Here is a 20747-nt window from a genome sequence, read left to right as displayed (position 1 = left end):
GTATAATTATATTATCATAACTGCAGTATGTATAGATAGACTTATATAAACAATTACAAGAATAATTATATTATCATAACTGCAGTATGTATAGATAGACTTATCACACTGTGGGAAATATTATATCGCAAGTCAGATGTGTACGAAATCCTAAAAATATTTATTTCAAAAACATAAACTTTACACAGCAAAAGTTTTATTATATTCACGAGTCCTGCTGTTTTCATTTTATATGTATAATCAAGATATAGATTTAAATGAAACTGTTCTACAATTTAATTAAACCGTATCCGCTCAATATATGTTCAATGTAAATGGATTTGTGACTTGTGACTACGGTGATATTCTCAGGTGATATTAGCCGTTAATAAATATCAAACTGAATAAAACATCTACCAGAAACGTGGAAAGATCACACATCTTTAGTTATACAAAGCAACTAGCATAGTCTGAAGATCTTGTGAACGGATTCGAAATATCCAAATAAATATTTTGAATTTTTGCCGCAAATTATCATCAAACAATGAAACTTTTCTTTGCACATGATATGTAAATAATTGTGTATTCGTACATCCATAATATGATTATTATTCAAATAAATAAAATAATCTGTTACTTTGTTGAACAAATTGTAGAGATTGACACCTTAGATGTTTCAGGATGGTAAGCAATTATATACAGTCGCAGAAAATAATTATATTTATAAGTACGTCTGAGTCAGTGACAACTCTACAACAGATGTATCCATCGGATCGCCATCAATGATGGTGATACATGGCTGTGTACATAATGTATATACAACTCGTCTAAACATCAACCCAACAATGTTAGATCTGTAAATTTGCTTTCGCAAATTTATGGTTCTTCCCTCGCCGGGATTCGAACCCATGCTACTGTGATATCGTGACACCAAATCGCCTGCACTGCAGCCGTCCCGCTAGACCACACGACATGTATATTACATTAATTTGTAGGATCCTTTACTATAGATAATTTAGCTGATCTGTAACAATAACATCTTCATGCCTTATATATCATGTACTGTAGTACGAGTTGTATATACATTATGTACACAGCCATGTATCGCCATCATTGATGGCGATCCGATGGATACATCTGTTGTAGAGTTGTCACTGACTCAGACGTACTTATATATATATATATATATATATATATATATATATATATATACCAACAAGATACACAGCTAAACCATATTGATAGAATAACCAACTTGTAATTTATCATATGACACAAACCCATGAACATTATATAAGTTATACTTATAGATTATCGTTGAGTTGATCATCTCATGACGATTTGAGATGACCAATGATAATCTGTCTATCGCTATTAATTTTACCTATGACGACGTTGTCAATTTCATGTCATTTTCTTTAGGAACGCCACGTGCCTGCTTAGTTTCTAGGGATAATTATCCATCACAAGCGAGTAGCATGATATGAAAAATATCACAAAAAAAGATCAAAGAAAAAAGTCACAAAATAGCGATAAACTCATTTATGCACAATAGTTATATACAATAATCAAAAGATATGTAATATATTTGATATACACAATTTTTAGATGGTGACGTTCCCTTGTCACCATCTTACGGTGTTTATATATCTCAACTTGTACGATTCGCTCGTGTATGTAACAATGTTTTAGATTTTAACGAGAGAAATTTATGTATTACTGAAAAATTATTACACCAGGGTTTTCGATATCACAAACTAGTCAAAACATTTACTAAATTTTATCATCGGTATAAAGACATTATTCGTGAATATAGCTCAACATGCAGACTTTTAATACGTTCAGGTATTTCACATCCAATTTTTTATGGTAATATTCTTTATAAAGCACAAAGGTGTCAGTATTCACCTCAGAAACTTACAAAACCTTTGAATAGACTTATTAAGAAGGGATATAATTACGATACTGTTGTCAAGTCATTAAAGATTGCATATTTTGGCGTTAATATTGAGTCACTGATAAGGTCTTTGCATCGGAACTAAACACATTTATTTTAAAAACAGTTGTTGGCATGACACGGGTTATGTTCTTCTCATATATGTTATGATGGTATGATACTAAACCCCTAACGGGAAGGATTGTGCCTGATGTTCATATGATGAAATCATAATCTTTAAGTCAGTTTAGTTGAAGTCTGGAGCTGGCATGTCAGTTAACTGCTAGTAGTCTGTTGTTATTTGTATTATTGTCATTTTGTTTATTTTCTTTGGTTACATCTTCTGACATCAGACTCGGATTTCTCTTGAACTGAATTTTAATGTGCGTATTGTTATGCGTTTACTTTACTACATTGGTTAGAGGTATAGGGGGAGGGTTGAGATCTCACAAACATGTTTAACCCCGCCGCATTTTTGCGCCTGTCCCAAGTCAGGAGCCTCTGGCCTTTGTTAGTCTTGTATTATTTTAATTTTAGTTTCTTGTGTACAATTTGGAAATTAGTATGGCGTTCATTATCACTGGACTAGTATATATGTGTTTAGGGGCCAGCTGAAGGACGCCTCCGGGTGCGGGAATTTCTCGCTACATTGAAGACCTGTTGGTGACCCTCTGCTGTTGTTTTTTATTTGGGCGGGTTGTTGTCTCTTTGACACATTCCCCATTTCCATTCTCAATTTTACAATTGTAATATAAAAAAAGAAGATGTGGTATTATTGCCAATGAGACAACTATCCACAAAAGACCAAAATGACACAGACATTAACAACTATGGGTCACCGTACGGCCTTCAACAATGAGCAAAGCCCATACCGCATAGTCAGCTATAAAAGGCCCCAATAAGACAATGTAAAACAAAAAGAATTTCAGTCGTGCCTACAATTCGAAGTATTGTTCTGTATTGAAACCACTGTAATTTTTAATTCTTGGAAAAAAGAAAGGGCAATATAGGGATATTTTTCCAATCGCGGTTTGTATTGAGAATTAATGACAATTTGGGTTCACATTTATGTATAGGATTTGACTTCATTCCTTTCAAAATATTTTACATGTCTTTTGAACCTCTCTGGGAACAACAAACAAAACAAAATCCAAACTGAGGGCAATACGGGACTGTTTTTCTCTCTCTCAGTCATTGGGGCATATGATTTATTCTTTTGAATACTTTTTTATTGCAAAAATTAAGCCTTGATATGTAAAAATATTAGTTTTAATTTTGTATACAATTTTTAAAGTGATCAAAAGTCATAAAATTTCCACCTTTCTCTAACAAGTCATTAATCTGTCAAACTCCTTTCTTTGTCCAATCTTTATAAAATACCAAATGGTTACCAATCTTTATTCCATCATTCTTCCATACATGGCATGTGTTAATTGTTTATCGTTTCGTAGTCGTATATTTTACCTTGGCGGTGTCACGTTTTCTCTGACCTACACGTTTGAAATGTTCTCTTTGTAACGTTAGCTTCTTTCTGGACACTGGTTGGTATTTGTACATTGACAGTCACACACCATTTTCTTATTGTAACTTAATGGTTATTTTGTGTTGAAAATTGATCAAATTTTGCACTTTGTAAATACAGCTGTTTCGCGAACCATGCCTCTTTTGGGGAGATATATAATATCCATAGATATTTTGTTTCGTTTTACATACTGGTTCCCAGATATGATATCTATGTTTCAGCTCATAGAGACATAACTTGGGTATGTTACGGTATACATACACATGAATAGCGGTCAAATTGGATTCTGAGTAAGACCCAAAGTGAAGGCAGAGGTAGTACATAACTTGAATATAAGTTTAAAATCTTAAAAATTTTGGACATATTTAAATGTTGAAAATATGCCCGCGCAGTCCTATAATTTGACCATTGAGAAAGAACAATAGTGAATATGAACTTTTCATTCTGGGCTTTATTTTTTACGAAACTTAATAGTAAAAGTAACACAGTTTAAGCCATACCAGAAGATCCTTTATTAAATTGCATTGTCTTTATTTTCAAAAGTACATCCTGTAAGGGTTATGCATGTTTGAAGAAAAAAATGTTTGTTTGATAATTCTTGCTTACGTTGACAAATTTCTTGTAAAAATAACTAAATAGCCTCACCATAGATACATGGTTGGATGGCCAAGGCTTCAAACAGCCATGGTCGGCTGTAACAGGTTGAAGTCTTTACCTTGGAGTTATCAGGAGTGTCTAAGACCGGAAATACTAGTAACGGGACCATGGTCGGCTGTAACAGATGTATGTCTTTACCTTGGAGTTATCAGGAGTGTCTAAGACCGGAAATACTAGTAACGGGACCACCTGAGCTGGAAACACTTAAGAACGGATTAGCTTTTTGTTGTGTTTCTGGTGTTTTATGAATCGCTTACTTTAAGCGCATCCGATACAGTTTCAAGGGAGGTAACTTTTGGCGCAATGTTGAGCGTTCAAATTCCCGCAAAAGCCCACTTTCTGTGTGTCGTTATGCGTGTAATTATCTATAACAGAACAATATTTTGTATAACCGATGCTTCAATTTATGTTTCTCACACATGTTAACTGTTATACCGTTCATATTGATGCATTTGATTCTAACAGGATAAAGGTCTAATAAAATTATAAGAAATTAAACACATGTTAGGGACGACATCAAAAGTTCAATGTAGGATAAAAAACTTAATTCACATAGTTTTTTCACTGACACCCCCACCCCCCCTCTTAACTTAATTTGGGAAAAATTGATTTACCAATAGAGATATATGTAAAAATCGATTTTAGATATACAAAACTTGTAGAATTTTAACCCCCCACCCCCAAACTATTTGATTTAAGTTTTTTATCCTACATCGATCTTTTGATGTCGTCCCTTACTGATTCTGCTGTTTCACATTTTGAAGCTTCTGTGAGATCTTCAACAAAATATCGTTTATTGAGCGATCTCAAGACGACTGACCCTTTTGGTGTTACTAATATAATGCATGAAATGGATCCGTTTTTTGTGACATTTTATTACAGCTCAGAAAAGCAAAGTCAATATCAATTTGTGTGGAAGATTTTTAAAAATCTAAATACCGAAAGTTCAGGTACGTGAAGAAATAAATTTCCTCACGAAACATTTTATTTCATTTTTTTCCGCTAATATTATCAATAATTCAACTTGGAATAAAATAACAAAGTTCCAATATCCTCTGAATTGCCACATATCTTATCCAAATAAGGGCAATAACTAAAACATATATATTTTGGACTTTAAAACTTTTCACAAAGATCTTAGAGAAATGAAGGATTGACAGAAAATACAATGCAATTTCCAATATAATTATAATTTCCAAGGGCCATAACTGTTTCAAAAATAGTTGATAGGCACTAATTGTCGAACGTGTCCATAAGATATAAGTTTTATAACAAAAATGTACACGTGAAAAATCTTATAAACAGGAAGGACGGACAGAGGAACTAACGTGCGGTATTACAAAAATGTACACGTGAAAAATCTAATAAACAGGAAGGACAGACAGAGGAACGAACGTGCGGTATTACAAAAATATATACAGTTATTTACCAATAAAATTACGCTATAAGAGAAGTATTTGGATTTTAATCGTTATAATAAGAAGTGACTTGCTTCAAAATCGTAATTTGTACGGTATATGTTGAAATTTGGAAGAGAAATGAAATGGAACAAAACCAAAACCCCAATTATGGTGGATGTAAAGGTAACATGTCCAGTCATCCAGATATTAATACAATCGTTTTTCAAATAAAAAATTATGAAAAATTTCAAAATTATTGTATAGTTTCTCTGTCTTGTAAAAGCCTCCTTTAACGAATTGTTTTTTGACAAGTTCCGTTTGCCACGTCCGGTCAGAATATGGACGTTGAATCCGATACCTCATGTAGATAGAACGTCATGCTTCCTGCAAGTTCAGAGCACTTACAGCAACTCTTGATTGCGTACGTCTGTTGAAAAGCCAAATATCTGTCCCTATCCAATTTACCCTAATTTTTTATTGACATTTCTAATATTCCGCCCATCATCATGGTCCACCTTCTAGTGCAAGACCTACTCTAATTTAGTTCTTGTCCTACATATGCATGAAATATTTGCCACTGGATGTAAAGAAGACAACAACAATCAATCAATCAATCAATCAGAATCGAGTTATGTTGAGTGTGTTACCTTGCTTTAGTATTTCTCCAACATAACTCAGTAACCACTCAGATGTATTCTCTATAATTCGCCGTTTCAGAATCTAATGCATCCTGGGTAATATTTTCAAAAGTGTACACCCCAACGTCCTGATTGGTTAAAAATGTCATAAACAATGGAAATTTAACCAATGACGTGGCGTTATTTTGATTTTTGGGTACGAACAATTAAATTACCCATGATTCTTTAGATTCTGAAACGGCTAATTCTTGTCAGAATTTCATGTTTTTTAAATTGTCCAAGAAATGAGTTTACAGTCAGTTTGACCAAAGAAAGCAAAAACAAATTAAGGAAACAGTTTTAATAAAAATTAAATCTTAGCATATTTCTATTTAATGCTTTACAGTACATTATAATAATACCAAGAACATTTTAAAATCTTTCAATTGTCTGATACAAAATTAAATAGCGTGATTACAAAGTAGTACATGTATTAGCAGCTGCTCTAGTATCAATTAACTTAATTGCAGGTATATTGAAATAAAGAAGACGCAAACATGTGTTGGTAAATGGAATCACTGTTCGACGAACATATATTTTGTTTTCTTCTTGCTAGACTATTATTCCATCTAAAAATAAAAAGAAGAAATTTAAAATAAAAAAAAGTAGCAGTGTTTTTTTTATTAGATTTTTTTGTTGTTTTTTTATTATCGGAAAATATGTTATGTTGGCATGTTTTTCAAGCAAAATGGCAACAAGAAATGTTTATACAAAATAAGAAGATGTTATCTAATCGCCAGTGAGATAACTCTCCATTAGAGACCAAATGACAACAGAAATAAGAAGATGTTATCTAATCGCCAGTGAGATAACTCTCCATTAGAGACCAAATGACAACAAAAATAAGAAGATGTTATCTAATCGCCAGTGAGATAACTTTTCATTAGAGACCAAATGACAACAAAAATAAGAAGATGTTATCTAATCGTCAGTGAGATAACTCTCCATTAGAGACCAAATGACAACAAAAATAAGAAGATGTTATCTAATCGCCAGTGAGATAACTCTCCATTAGAGACCAAATGACAACAAAAATAAGAAGATGTTATCTAATCGCCAGTGAGATAACTCTCCATTAGAGACCAAATGACAACAAAAATAAGATGTTATCTAATCGTCATTGAGATAACTCTCCATTAGAGACCAAATATGACAACAAAAATAAGAAGATGTTACCTAATCGCCAGTGTGATAACTCTCCATTAGAGACAAAATGACATAGAAGTTAACAATTATAGTTCACTGTACGACGGGGCCTCAGTGGCCGAGTGGTCTAAGTAGTTACTACTGGAATCACTAGCCAGTCAACACTGAGGTTGTGATTTCAAACCCCGCTCATGCGGGTGCACTCGACTCCAATCTTAATTGACTAGGACTGTCAGTTTTCCTATCGCAGTTCGGTGGTTTTTTCCACCAATAAAAAATGGCCACCACGAATTAGCCAAAAAACGGTGCCTAAAAGTGGCATTTAAACACCAAAAGTCAAAATCAAATCACTGTACGACCTTCAACAATGAGCAAAACCCAAACAACATAGGCCTAATTTATGAAAACAACAATGAACGAAATACATATATGATATACAGCAATAAACGACAACCACTGATGTAAAGGCTCCTTGGGACAGGCACATACAGAATGTAGCGGGGTTAAAGGTGTAAGCGGGCGCCAAAACCATCCCCTAACCTGGGACATGTTTATTTTTTCCAGGGTATGTTTTTCAAAAAATGCAAAATTCTCTGCTAAAATCCTATTTACTTCTACAATACGAACTCCTCTAAAACTCGGGCTTCATATCAATATTTTAATTGTTGGGGATCCTCATGTATGATTGAATCCTTTTTTAGATAACAGCCAATCAAATTGTTAATTCGGTAACGTAAGATTAGGAAATTCGGGTTGTGTCTTAATCCACTTTTTTCTACATGAGAAAAAACCTGTACTAAGTCAGGAATTTGATAGTTGTTTTCCATTTGTTTGATGTAAATGGGCTTTTGATTTTGCCATTTGATGAGGAACTTTCCGTTTTGAATTTTGCTTGGACTTCTGTATTTTATTTCAATTGTTTTACTTTTCTTAATTGTGACTAGTTCTCATTAAATCCCTGCTTGTCTTCTGATTTATAGTAAAGGTGATTTGATAGTTTAAATAAAAATAGATAATGCCTTTCTTCAAGTATTAGAAAATTCCATTCCTGTATCGAAATTTGCTGACTTGATTGAAAGTCTAGACATAAAGTGTTCTGCTCTTTTGCAACTTCAGATGGCGGAAGACTCCTAATAAAAAGTATACCACCTTTAACATAAAAGTGATCATCACTCAAAATCGTTTTGTAGGTTTATCATCAAAGTAACAGACCCATTGAAATTTTATAAAAGAATCAGAAAGTTGGCATCATCTATATAGTCATACTGCGATTCCGCGATGTCTACCAGCTCATACACATTGAATCTCTTTCTAGTATGTTTCGTTGTAGTGTTTTACAATACTGTATGCACGAAGTAGTAGTTTATGATAAATATAAATGTTTGAAATACTTAGGTTTTCTATCCAAGCAATATAATATATCAACCTGTATTGACAAAATCTGCCGGAATTTAATGGTCCTAAATAATCTTCTTCAATTTGTCCTTATTTTACTTTTTCGATTCGATCGTCACTTAATACTCATTGGTAGACGAAAAAAACTGACAACGCCATGGCTTAAGAACTGTATGTAAGCTAACATATCAAGGTCGACCTAACCCGCGGTCGAGACCCGTGGCAGCCCGCTACAAGCCGACCACGTACCTTACCCGCGGTCGACACCCGTGGCAGCCCGCTACAGGCCGGCCACGTACCCAACCCGCGGGAGTCAGATATGGTATTGGCAACTTATATGTTCATATCGGACAATTCTTATCCACGTATTAATCTAAAGTGCAATGTATAATTTTAAATCAAAATACATGTATAAATATAAACACAACGGGTATCTCAATGTGAAATCCGCGGACGGATCCGAATCCCGAGGACCAGTTACTGAAATGTTTGTAACGATGGGTATCCAGATTTTACCCACCGTTACAAACTTTTCAATAATTACTTCTCGGATCCCTCTACAGCTTCGGATCGGGATACCAGGTGCAATGAATATACCTGATACACATTTCTTGCATGAGAACACCAGTCCTCCAATACACAATATGGCACCAATTCCACAAAGAACACCAGTAGCGACGATAGCCCCTATAGCCATACTGAAATGTTAAAGTTAATATAAATCAAATATAAATTAATGTGTTTTGTTTGTTACAAAACATGTGCATGTGGCAACCGTTATGTCAATGACAGAAGATTTACTATTGCTTTCTGCGAGCTATATCATTTGTTTTAAAACAAAGTAATCAATACATTCAAACCGCAATGTTTACCTATGGTAATTGATCATAAAAAAAATATACTGACGGACTAAGACACGCAACATCATTTCATTAGTTTTTACACAAAAGTAATAACATATATTTTAATTTGTCATTTACGCTGGATCTACATCTATCTTCTGAATAAAATAAAAGGCAAAAATCAGCATGAAATTATTAACGAGGGATTTCCGATAGCTAAATAATTCTTTCATCTGGTTTTCTTTTTCAAAACATGCGTTGCATTGATGATATAAGTTTAATCTATTGAACGCTTTATTTTTATTTTGCAATGCCCCTACTCTCGGTGATGAAAATGTCAATCAAGCATTCGGATTGTTCAAACAGGGACGAGTGCGCAAATCGCAAGATTGACCCATTTATTTTGTTATGTTAATGAAATGAACGTGCTTGTTTAGCCTGATATACCTCCAATTGAACACATGTGGGGTGAGTTGGATAGTTGGACAGTTGAGTCCGCTCTCATCCGAATCCCGATTGTCAACCAGACACACAATGTGTACACCATTACGTAAATCCGATAACTGCGTCTGCTCATTGGTTTATGGACTATTTAAGCGCGTACAGATGTTTTCATGTAGCTGTCTTATTTGATGTGCACAATGTAACCTAAAATTAATTTACATTGCGTACATATATGAGTTTCTAAACAACAGCAATTAGCTGTAAATTCAACCTATAGTAAATGATTCCGCAAGTTGAACTTTTTCAATACGGTATGTAATTTTCTCAATGTTGAAGGCCGTAAAGTTGCCTAGAATAATTGCTAACATCCACTTCATTTGAATTTTGGTGGATAGCTGCCTTTTGGCAACCATATCATATCTCATTAACACATCTCTTAATTTTCATATTAACCCATCCCATGATATGCCGGCATTTTGGCAATTCCTGCATTGTGGTTAACCTTCTGTCCGTTATTTATCATGTACTGTACCAACCTTGTTGGCTCGTTCGAGGCAGCAGCATTTTCATTGTGTATAGATCCTAAAATAGAAAAACAAATACAATATATAGATAACATTATCTGTATTTGGCAAACCTTCTGGAATTTTGTGTCCTCAATGCTCTTCAGCTTCGTACTTTATTTTGCCTTTTTAACTTGTTTGATTGAAGCGTCACTAATGAGTCTTTTGTAGATGAAACTCGCGTATGACATACAACATTTTTTGTCCTGGTATCTCGGATGAATTTGCTCAAAACGGTTCAACATAAAGGTTTATACTATTAAGTTCTCGCTCAGATTTGTTCAATTAGTAAAAATAGTTAATAACACTATATAGGAAAACATAGAACTCCATTTTGTCATAAGACACTGTCAAACATCCAAACATACTATCCACACTCATCTGTGTCCATACTTGTCCAATAGGTATAAATAATTTGCAGCAAGTAGTTTAGCCAAATAGTACCTAAATATTCGTGGATATATTATGTGTCTTGTATGGATTTTTCTTGCATCCTGTTGCAACAATTTCAACAGTCAGCAATATATATACCGTATAGTAAGCTAGAAAAATCACTGGATTAAAGCTCCTTACAATATATATATACCGTATAGTAAGCTAGACAACCATTGAATTAAAGCTCCTTACAATATATATACCGTATAGTAAGCTATACAATCACTGGATTAAAGCTCCTTACAATATATATACCGTATAGTAAGCTAGACAACCATTGAATTAAAGCTCCTTACAATATATATACCGTATAGTAAGCTAGACAACCATTGAATTAAAGCTCCTTGCAATATGTATACCGTATAGTAAGCTAGACAATCACTGGATTAAAGCTCCTTACAATATATATACCGTATAGTAAGCTAGACAACCATTGAATTAAAGCTCCTTACAATATATATACCGTATAGTAAGCTAGACAACCACTGAATTAAAGCTCCTTACAATATATATACCGTATAGTAAGCTAGACAACCATTGAATTAAAGCTCCTTACAATATATATACCGTATAGTAAGCTAGACAACCACTGAATTAAAGCTCCTTACAATATATATACCGTATAGTAAACTAGACAACCACTGAATTAAAGCTCCTTACAATATATATACCGTATAGTAAGCAAGACAACCACTGAATTAAAGCTCCTTACAATATATATACCGTATAGTAAGCTAGACAACCACTGAATTAAAGCTCCTTACTTAGAACAGTCAGCAATATATATATACCGTATAGTAAGCTACACAACCACTGAATTAAAGCTCCTTCAATATATATACCGTATAGTAAGCTAGACAACTACTGAATTAAAGCTCCTTACAATATATATACCGTATAGTAAGCTAGACAACCACTGAATTAAAGCTCCTTACAATATATATACCGTATAGTAAGCTAGACAACCACTGAATTAAAGCTCCTTACTTAGAAGAGTCAGCAATATATATACCGTATAGTAAGCTAGACAACCACTGAATTAAAGCTCCTTACAATATATATACCGTATAGTAAGCTAGACAACTACTGAATTAAAGCTCCTTACAATATATATACCGTATAGTAAGCTAGACAACCACTGAATTAAAGCTCCTTTCAATATATATACCGTATAGTAAGCTAGACAACCACTGAATTAAAGCTCCTTACAATATATATACCGTATAGTAAGCTAGACAACCACTGAATTAAAGCTCCTTACAATATATATACCGTATAGTAAGCTAGACAACCACAGATTAAAGCTCCTTACTTAGAACAGTCAGCAATATATATACCGTATAGTAAGCTAGACAACCACTGAATTAAAGCTCCTTACAATATATATACCGTATAGTAAGCTAGACAATCACTGAATAAAAGCTCTTTACAATATATATACCGTATAGTAAGCTAGACAACCACTGAATTAAAGCTCCTTACTTAGAACAGTCAGCAATATATATACCGTATAGTAAGCTAGACAACCACTGAATTAAAGCTCCTTACAATATATATACCGTATAGTAAGCTAGACAACTACTGAATTAAAGCTCCGTACAATATATATACCGTATAGTAAGCTAGACAACCACTGAATTAAAGCTCCTCACAATATATATACCGTATAGTAAGTTAGACAACTACTGAATTAAAGCTCCTTACAATATATATATATACCGTATAGTAAGCTAGACAATCACTGAATTAAATCTCCTTACAATATATATACCGTATAGTAAGCTAGACAACCACTGAATTAAAGCTCCTTACAATATATATACCGTATAGTAAGCTAGACAACCACTGAATTAAAGCTCCTTACAATATATATACCGTATAGTAAGCTAGACAACTACTGAATTAAAGCTCCTAACAATATATATACCGTATAGTAAGCTAGACAATCACTGAATTAAAGCTCCTTACAATATATATACCGTATAGTAAGCTAGACAACCACTGAATTAAAGCTCCTTACAATATATATACCGTATAGTAAGCTAGACAACCACTGAATTAAAGCTCCTTACAATATATATACCGTATAGTAAGCTAGATAACCACTGAATTAAAGCTCCTTACAATATATATACCGTATAGTAAGCTAGACAACCACTGAATTAAAGCTCCTTACAATATATATACCGTAGTAAGCTAGACAATCACTGAATTAAAGCTCCTTACTTGGAACAGACACATAAACATTGCGGGCGTTCCCCCTCCTCTCTCACTTTCTTAACTATTGTAACAGAACACTCAAGAACGTCCCCCCTCCTCTCTCACTTTCTTATCTAGTGTAACAGAACACTTAAGAACGAACTGGAAAGGGTCAACTAATCGATACTAAGCACAAATAAAACTTATAGAAAAATCAAAGATAGATCAAAAGTCCTTACTAGGGGGTGCATATTATTGGTGCTATGCATCGGAAGAGTTCTTTGTTTTCTACATATTTTATAATGGACAGTGAGTAATTCGTTGCTGTCTTATTTTGCATCTGGTATTGGCCCCTGGACGTTAAGCAAAACACTCACGCCAGCTTATTTAAGACGCACGCTTTGGGGTACTCTCTACTGATGAATCAATGTCAAAATTCTACAAATAATGAAATTAATATGTTATATCCTCGGGGCAAAAGGTACGATGAACTCCTACAAATATTATTTCCATGGGATTTTATTTCTGGTCAATTAATGCAATCTTAAACATGCGGCGATTGAAAAAACTCACATCGCCGACTATACGATATGAGTTTTTTTCCTCATTGTTGAAGACCGTACGGTTGCCTATAATTGCTTACATCCACTTTATTGGGACTTTGGTGGATAGTTGTCTCATTAATAATTATACCTCATCGCATTATTTGTATATTTATACGTATAGGACATACCTTGTGCACCTACTTGGCATACTATAGCTGCACAAAGAACAAATACAATCAACTTCAACTTTGTCATACTTCAGCTTTACGTAAAATCCATCACCCTTAAAAGAAATAAACACGATATAGCACCTGTAAAAATGATACAAGGATAATGTTTATATACCTCCGGTATTGTATTGAAAATCATTTATATCTACAAAATGTTCAAATGTTAGTAGTACCTAGATTTATGAAATACGACTTTACTAGTAAGTAAGAAATGTGTTTTCTCAAGGACAATAAATAATCATGAACTTTTACATTGACGTTGGCATTGATAATAAGCTTTTAAAGGGGGCGACCATTTGATATATGATAACAATGTGATATATTTTATGAAAAATGTAGCTACATAATTTGAAAAACAAAATGTATCGGTCAGACTTGGGGTCAATTACATTGGAATGTAATTAATTAAATTACACATTACATTGCAAAAATGATCAATTACACTAATTACACATTACACAGTTTTCGAAATGTAATTAATTAAATTACAATTACTTTACTAAAGTAATTAATTAAATTACACATTACATTTTATCATAATATTTTTTTAACAATATTATACATGTATATAAAATCCATGTGTAAAATATGCATGACAGACCGATAAGCATAGTTTAAGCATTGCATTTGATAATTATCTTTAGTAATTTTAATGTTTTGTCATTTAGTCTGCATATCTCTGGTCTGAACACTTTGACAGCAATCTAAAGTTTTTCTACAGGAGCTTATGTGGGAGATATTGCTTGATCAGAACATGGAAGTTCCATGATTAGAAGATGTGTTGATAGGAGAGGGAATTTGTTCATAACTACTTGGCAATAAATTAAGGGGTATCTCAGAATTGAACTCATTTAAATAAAACATATTATAAATAAAGAAATTATAAATTAATTAAAAGTTTGTTTTTTTTTTACTTTAAAAAATATTAAATAGTGTGCTTGTCACAATATTGAAAACAATTTTTAGTACAAACAATGTGCATAATGTCTAAATATAAGCAATACATGTATTTCACTAATTAGATAAAAATACATGTAAAAGTGGCATTGTCCCTTGACATTTTAATCTAAATAATTGCTGTTTGTTTTTACAGCTATTAATTTTTATTTCTATAATCCTTTTGTGTATACTAATTTGACAAAATGATTGTGTGCAGTGATTTTAAATTCTAATTACCTGTATAAGAAAAAAAATTCACTGAGACACATTTTTGGGGGTTTGTTTAACAAGGTGGTTAATAACTTATCAATTTATTTAGTTAACAAAGATCTTTCTAAAAAACTGAACACCACATATATAAATATTCTTACATTTTATTTTTAATTATAAGACTATTCAGAAAAAAAATTCTGTAGGTCAAATAAATAATATAAAAACTTCAGAATAAATTACAGACTTCATATATTAAAGAAGTATGTGATATCAATATTTTAAAATACATATAATTTAAAAATTTATATTATTAAACACAAATCCTTATCTTTAACACAATAAAAGTACATGTAATTGAAATGTAATTCAAAAGTAATTGAGCATTACCTGCTTTTTTCAATGTAATTAATTAAATTACCATTACATGTAATTAAAAAAATGCTCAATTACACATTACATTCAATTACATGGAAAATTGTAATGCATTACACTTAATTACCATTACATTTTCAATTACCCCATCCCTGGTATCGGTTTACAATATAACATTACACGTTAAGGCTTCTAATTTATATAAACAGTTTATGCGGACAAGGTTATACTCGCCGCGAATTAGCCTTTGTGTGCTAATGCGACGTAAAGCAACCAACAATCAACGGACAAGTTTAAATACCAATATATACGGACAATCATCAATTTACCAGTCCTCTTTAATGTTTCACACAAGGAGATAATGCTAGAGCATTAAGACACTATCGGCACTAGTTGTTAATTTATGTGTCATTTGGTCTCTTGTGGGGAGTTGTCTTATTAGCAATTAAACCATAAACCATATCTGTTTTACTTCTTTTTATATAATTACACTCCCCCGCCATTTGAGCTTTAGCATTGTGTATTCTGACTATGTATGCTGCGTAAGAGCATACACAATTATAAAGCTCACAAAGCGGGAGGGTTTTAAGTTTGAAAATTACTAGATTTGACTTATGTTACAGAGGTTGATTTAAAGAGAGGCGGGGCCCTAATAATGCAAAAATATAGTATGAGTCCACGTTTTGCTTTATACAAGTATCTGGCAACACTACGCTCTACTTTCTGTTTTATATACCTTTCGGGAACTTCTGGTCTTCCAAAGTGCATCACACCTTCATAATTGATGCTTGTTTAGGGGGAGGGTATCAATATCCCATATTCCATTAAGTTTTTATCCCAATATCCCGTATCCCTATTATGTTTACCCCTAATATCCCAATAAATATTTTTTACAAATATCCCATATCCCTAAAACTATTTTGAAATATCCCAAAAAATCATTATAAATTCATTCCAAGCCCATGCATGTTTCTCCTCATCATCACAACGTCAACAATTTTGACTGGGAAAACAAACTGTGTTAAAGGAAATTTACAGTGCATACTTCCAGTGTTAAATATGAATATATGTGTCCAAAAGATGAAGTGTTCCATCTTATCTAGCCTTGCATAACAATCTCTTTTTATGTGATCTTAAACGATAAATTTAGTGTAAGGAGTCTAGTTTCAGACTTTTTTTTAATTGTTCAAACCGTGATGCATATGACTGTAATATTTCATTTTGATAGCATTCTTCTTTTATTGATAAGAAACTTCATCCTACACGTTAACCTATGTTGGAAAGAACAGAAGGACTCAACCCTGTCTCTTGTCCGAGATTGCTCTGACATCCAACGGCTGTTTTGCCAGACAAGCTGAGACTGTAGGACGTCAGAGCACGTCCATATCAAAAAGTGGATATTTAGCATGCAAGTTCAATAACTCAAAATTTAACACAAGAAAGCTTTCTGGTAATGTACCTACATTACACTTAACTGTTGCAATATTTTTTACAGCAGACAAAATTTGCACAGCCCTTGTTTTGCAAAGAAATAACACAACATTTGACTCTGTGATCTTGAACTTTATGAATTACATAGATCCCAATATTTTTGTTACTTTTTTTTAATTTCCTTCCTCACAACACCAGTAATAGAAAGAAAATATATTAATTTACATTGATTATGTAGTAATTATTCGTTATTAACATAGTTTATACGGCGAAATATCTACTTTTTGATATGGGATGTGCTCTGACGTCCCTCGGCCCCAGCTTGTCTGGCAAAACAGCCGTTGCACATCAAAGCAATCTGTGAAACGTGGAGACCTCTGAAGATCCTCGCCACATAAAAAATAAGAGGTAAAACACTAGAAAATATCCTGTAATCATATAAAGCATCAAAACAAATAAAAACATTGACAACAATAAGGCTTAACTCATCAGATGGATACATCTAACAAAAATCTATGATTATTTCAAAAAAATTATCAATGCATATTAGCATATAATATATAAAAAAAAGATGTGGTATGATTGCAAATGAGACAAATCGTCACAAGAGACCATGTGACACAGACATTAACAACTATAGGTCACCGTAAGACCTTCAACAATGAGCAAATCTCATACCGCATAGTTAGCTATAAAAGGTCCTGTAATGACAATTGTAGAAAAATTCAAACGAGAAATATAACGGCCTAATTTATGTATAAAAAAAATGAACAAAAAAACAAAGATATAACACTGAACCAAACGACAACCACTGAATTAAAGACTCCTGACTTTTGACAGGCACATACATACAGAATGTGGCGAGGTTAAACATGTTAGCGGGATCCCAACCCTCCCCTTAACCCGGGACAGTAGTGTAACAGTACAACATAATAAGAACGAACTATACAAATAAGTTGGAAAAGGCTTAACTCATCAGATGGATACAAATGGAAATACATCTAACAAAAACAGAGATTGGACGTGACCGAGTACTTGTACATCCCATCAACAAAATGACACTAAGTCAGATCTTAGAGTACTCGCAGTTACTGACAGCTAGTTCAAAGCCAATTACAACTAATAAAAAGTAATGCATCTGAGATTAAATTATCAATCATTACACATCCAGTATCCAATGGCACGGTAAACAACATCTCCGTAAAAATGAGATGGTCGAACCAAACTTCAAAACCAAATCTAGAATTTAGTAAAAGATTTTAAGTGATTTGTGGTAACGAAATCCCTGACTTAATAATTTACCACGAATTTATAGATTTCGTTCATTAAATTCCAAAACGTTACAGCAGACACGGGCATAGCGGAGGAGTTGTGATATACAAACACCGTAAGATAGTGCCAAAGGAACATCACCATCCCAAAAAGGGAAATTAACAATAAGGAACGAAGTATGGAAAGCAAAACAAATACTTTTAAAATTATCAGTACATATGAGCATATAAATATCGAAAATAGACCACTACTTTTCGTTTGGGTTTGGATGACTTTTAAATAAAACGACCATAAACTCAATTAAAATCAACAAAGCACTAAAATGACCTTTAATATTAAACTTTTTGGGGCAATTTTATCCAGTGAGATGTAAATATTTCTGTACTTAACTTTTAAATTCCACTTATTTTTTTTCCATGTTAACAACTCAATATCCTTATCAATGCATTAATATCCCATATCCCATTTACTTTTAGGACAAATATCCCATATCCCTAAAATTAAAATGGCAAATATCCCGTATCCCAATATACCCTATACAAGCCTCATAATTTGAAGGCTAACTTAATTACCTGATGTAATTATTCCAAACACAGAAAGTAAAAGTGTTGTTTTTTTTTCAGACGCTTGTAAGCAAAGCGTGGCCTCTAGATTTGTTTTTTTTAATCAGATTGTCAACCAACAGGATTTGATCAAAATTTCAGTAGCACATTTTGCAAAATCCTTATAAAGGTAAAGTGACTTTTTAGTGAAAATCCTTTGGAAAAGAATTTCAAAATTTATTGCAATACCTCCCTTGTGTTTAAAAAAAAATAATTATCATTTACACACATTTCTGATGGTAACATTAGAAATAATAGAAAAAAAACATTTTAAGTTACTTAACGTCCAGTAGCAAATAGTTCATGCATGTTATGGACGAAAACAGATCAACAATAGAATATGACAGAAATGAACTGTAATAGAGGACGCCCGGGCTAAAGGTCTTGGAATTTTTGACTGCAACTAGAAATTGATGGTATATATATATATGATTGTGACAGGCATTTTTACTCTCAACAGGCCACTTACAAACCCTTCAAAGTCAAAGAATTGTTGCAAAGGTTCTTAACGTGCAGAGACTCTGACACTCTCTTTACATTAGGCCTCGGATTTAACACTGACCGGACGTGACTGTGTACTTGTACATCCCGCACAGCCAAACTGATACCCAATTTTGGCAAGGCATGCGTGTAGCTACGGTTACATCAAAACGCCCGAGCGCGCACACGAAATTTGTAAGAAAACAAAATAATCTAAAAAAATAAAGGAATAATTATTGGTTAAAACCACACGAGCATTGTTGTTTTCTCTTCGATGACTGTGAAGAAAAAATTGAAAAAAAAATATTTTTAAATCAGATGTTATCATAATTATTATATATTTGTTCATTTCTTTAAAAATCTGAATCTACTTTGAAATAATACTCAATTTCCTACTAAAGTTTTTTATTATACAGTATATATAGGGAAGACGAGATACGATACGTAGTTTTTATTTCTATATTACACCTGATCATCTATGGTGGGATGATATCCTATGCGATAAAATTGAGATTGGAAATAGGGAATGTGTCAAAGAGAGAACAACCCGACTAAAGAGCGGAAAATAGCTGAAGCCTCAATACAGCGAGAAAATCCCCCACCCGGAAGCGTTCTTCAGCTGGCCTCTAAACAAAAAATGTGTACTAGTTCAGTGATAAGGAACGTCATACTCAACTCCGAAATATATAAAAGAAATTAAAATAAAAAATCATAAAAGATTAACCGGTGCATTACGTTTTCGCGCATTACCATTACATTTGCGCGCAAAAATCATTACGTTTGCGCGCAGAATTTGATTACAATTGCGCGCATTTTTTTGACAGGTAAACTCAGGTAAAATACAGGTAACAATACTTATTTATTTATAATTTGCTAAATCATTTACAAGTATAAGTACTAATTCCGTTAGTCTTATTCCCAAGCGCACCAACGATGAGGTGGAAGTGGGATTTTGAGCAAGATAAGTCCGTTTTATTATGCATAAGGACTAAATCCTAGAAATATATATATACAGATAAAAATGTTAAAATGTTAAAAACTCCATGTTTGTGCCTTGGTTTGTTTTTACAACCTAACTTAAATTATTTACTTATTTTCAAAACGATCACTATTCGTTGAAACACTTTTCAGTCTGAAATATTCGTAATGAAGTTACATGTATGCCTTATGCTTTACTACGGAATGATCACTTACGACTTGGTCTTAAATCTTCCTAAAACATGATCAAGTATTGTCTCACCTATGATTAGAACTCAATATGAACAATATAGAATTTGAATTAAGAAATATTTTCAAAATTTATAATTGATAGTCATATTTCTTATGAAAATGAAAAAAAATATATATAGTCAATTATAATCTAATTTATTTTTTATTTATTTTTTTATCTGAGTTTACTTGTAAAATGAATGCGCGCAAATGTAATCAAAAGCTGTGCGCAAACGTAAAACATTTTAATCCCCAAATG

The sequence above is a fragment of the Mytilus edulis genome, chromosome 11 (assembly GCF_963676685.1).
Source record: "Mytilus edulis chromosome 11, xbMytEdul2.2, whole genome shotgun sequence".
NCBI classification, from domain to species: Eukaryota; Metazoa; Mollusca; class Bivalvia; order Mytilida; family Mytilidae; genus Mytilus; species Mytilus edulis.
This window is presented reverse-complemented; position numbering follows the sequence as displayed.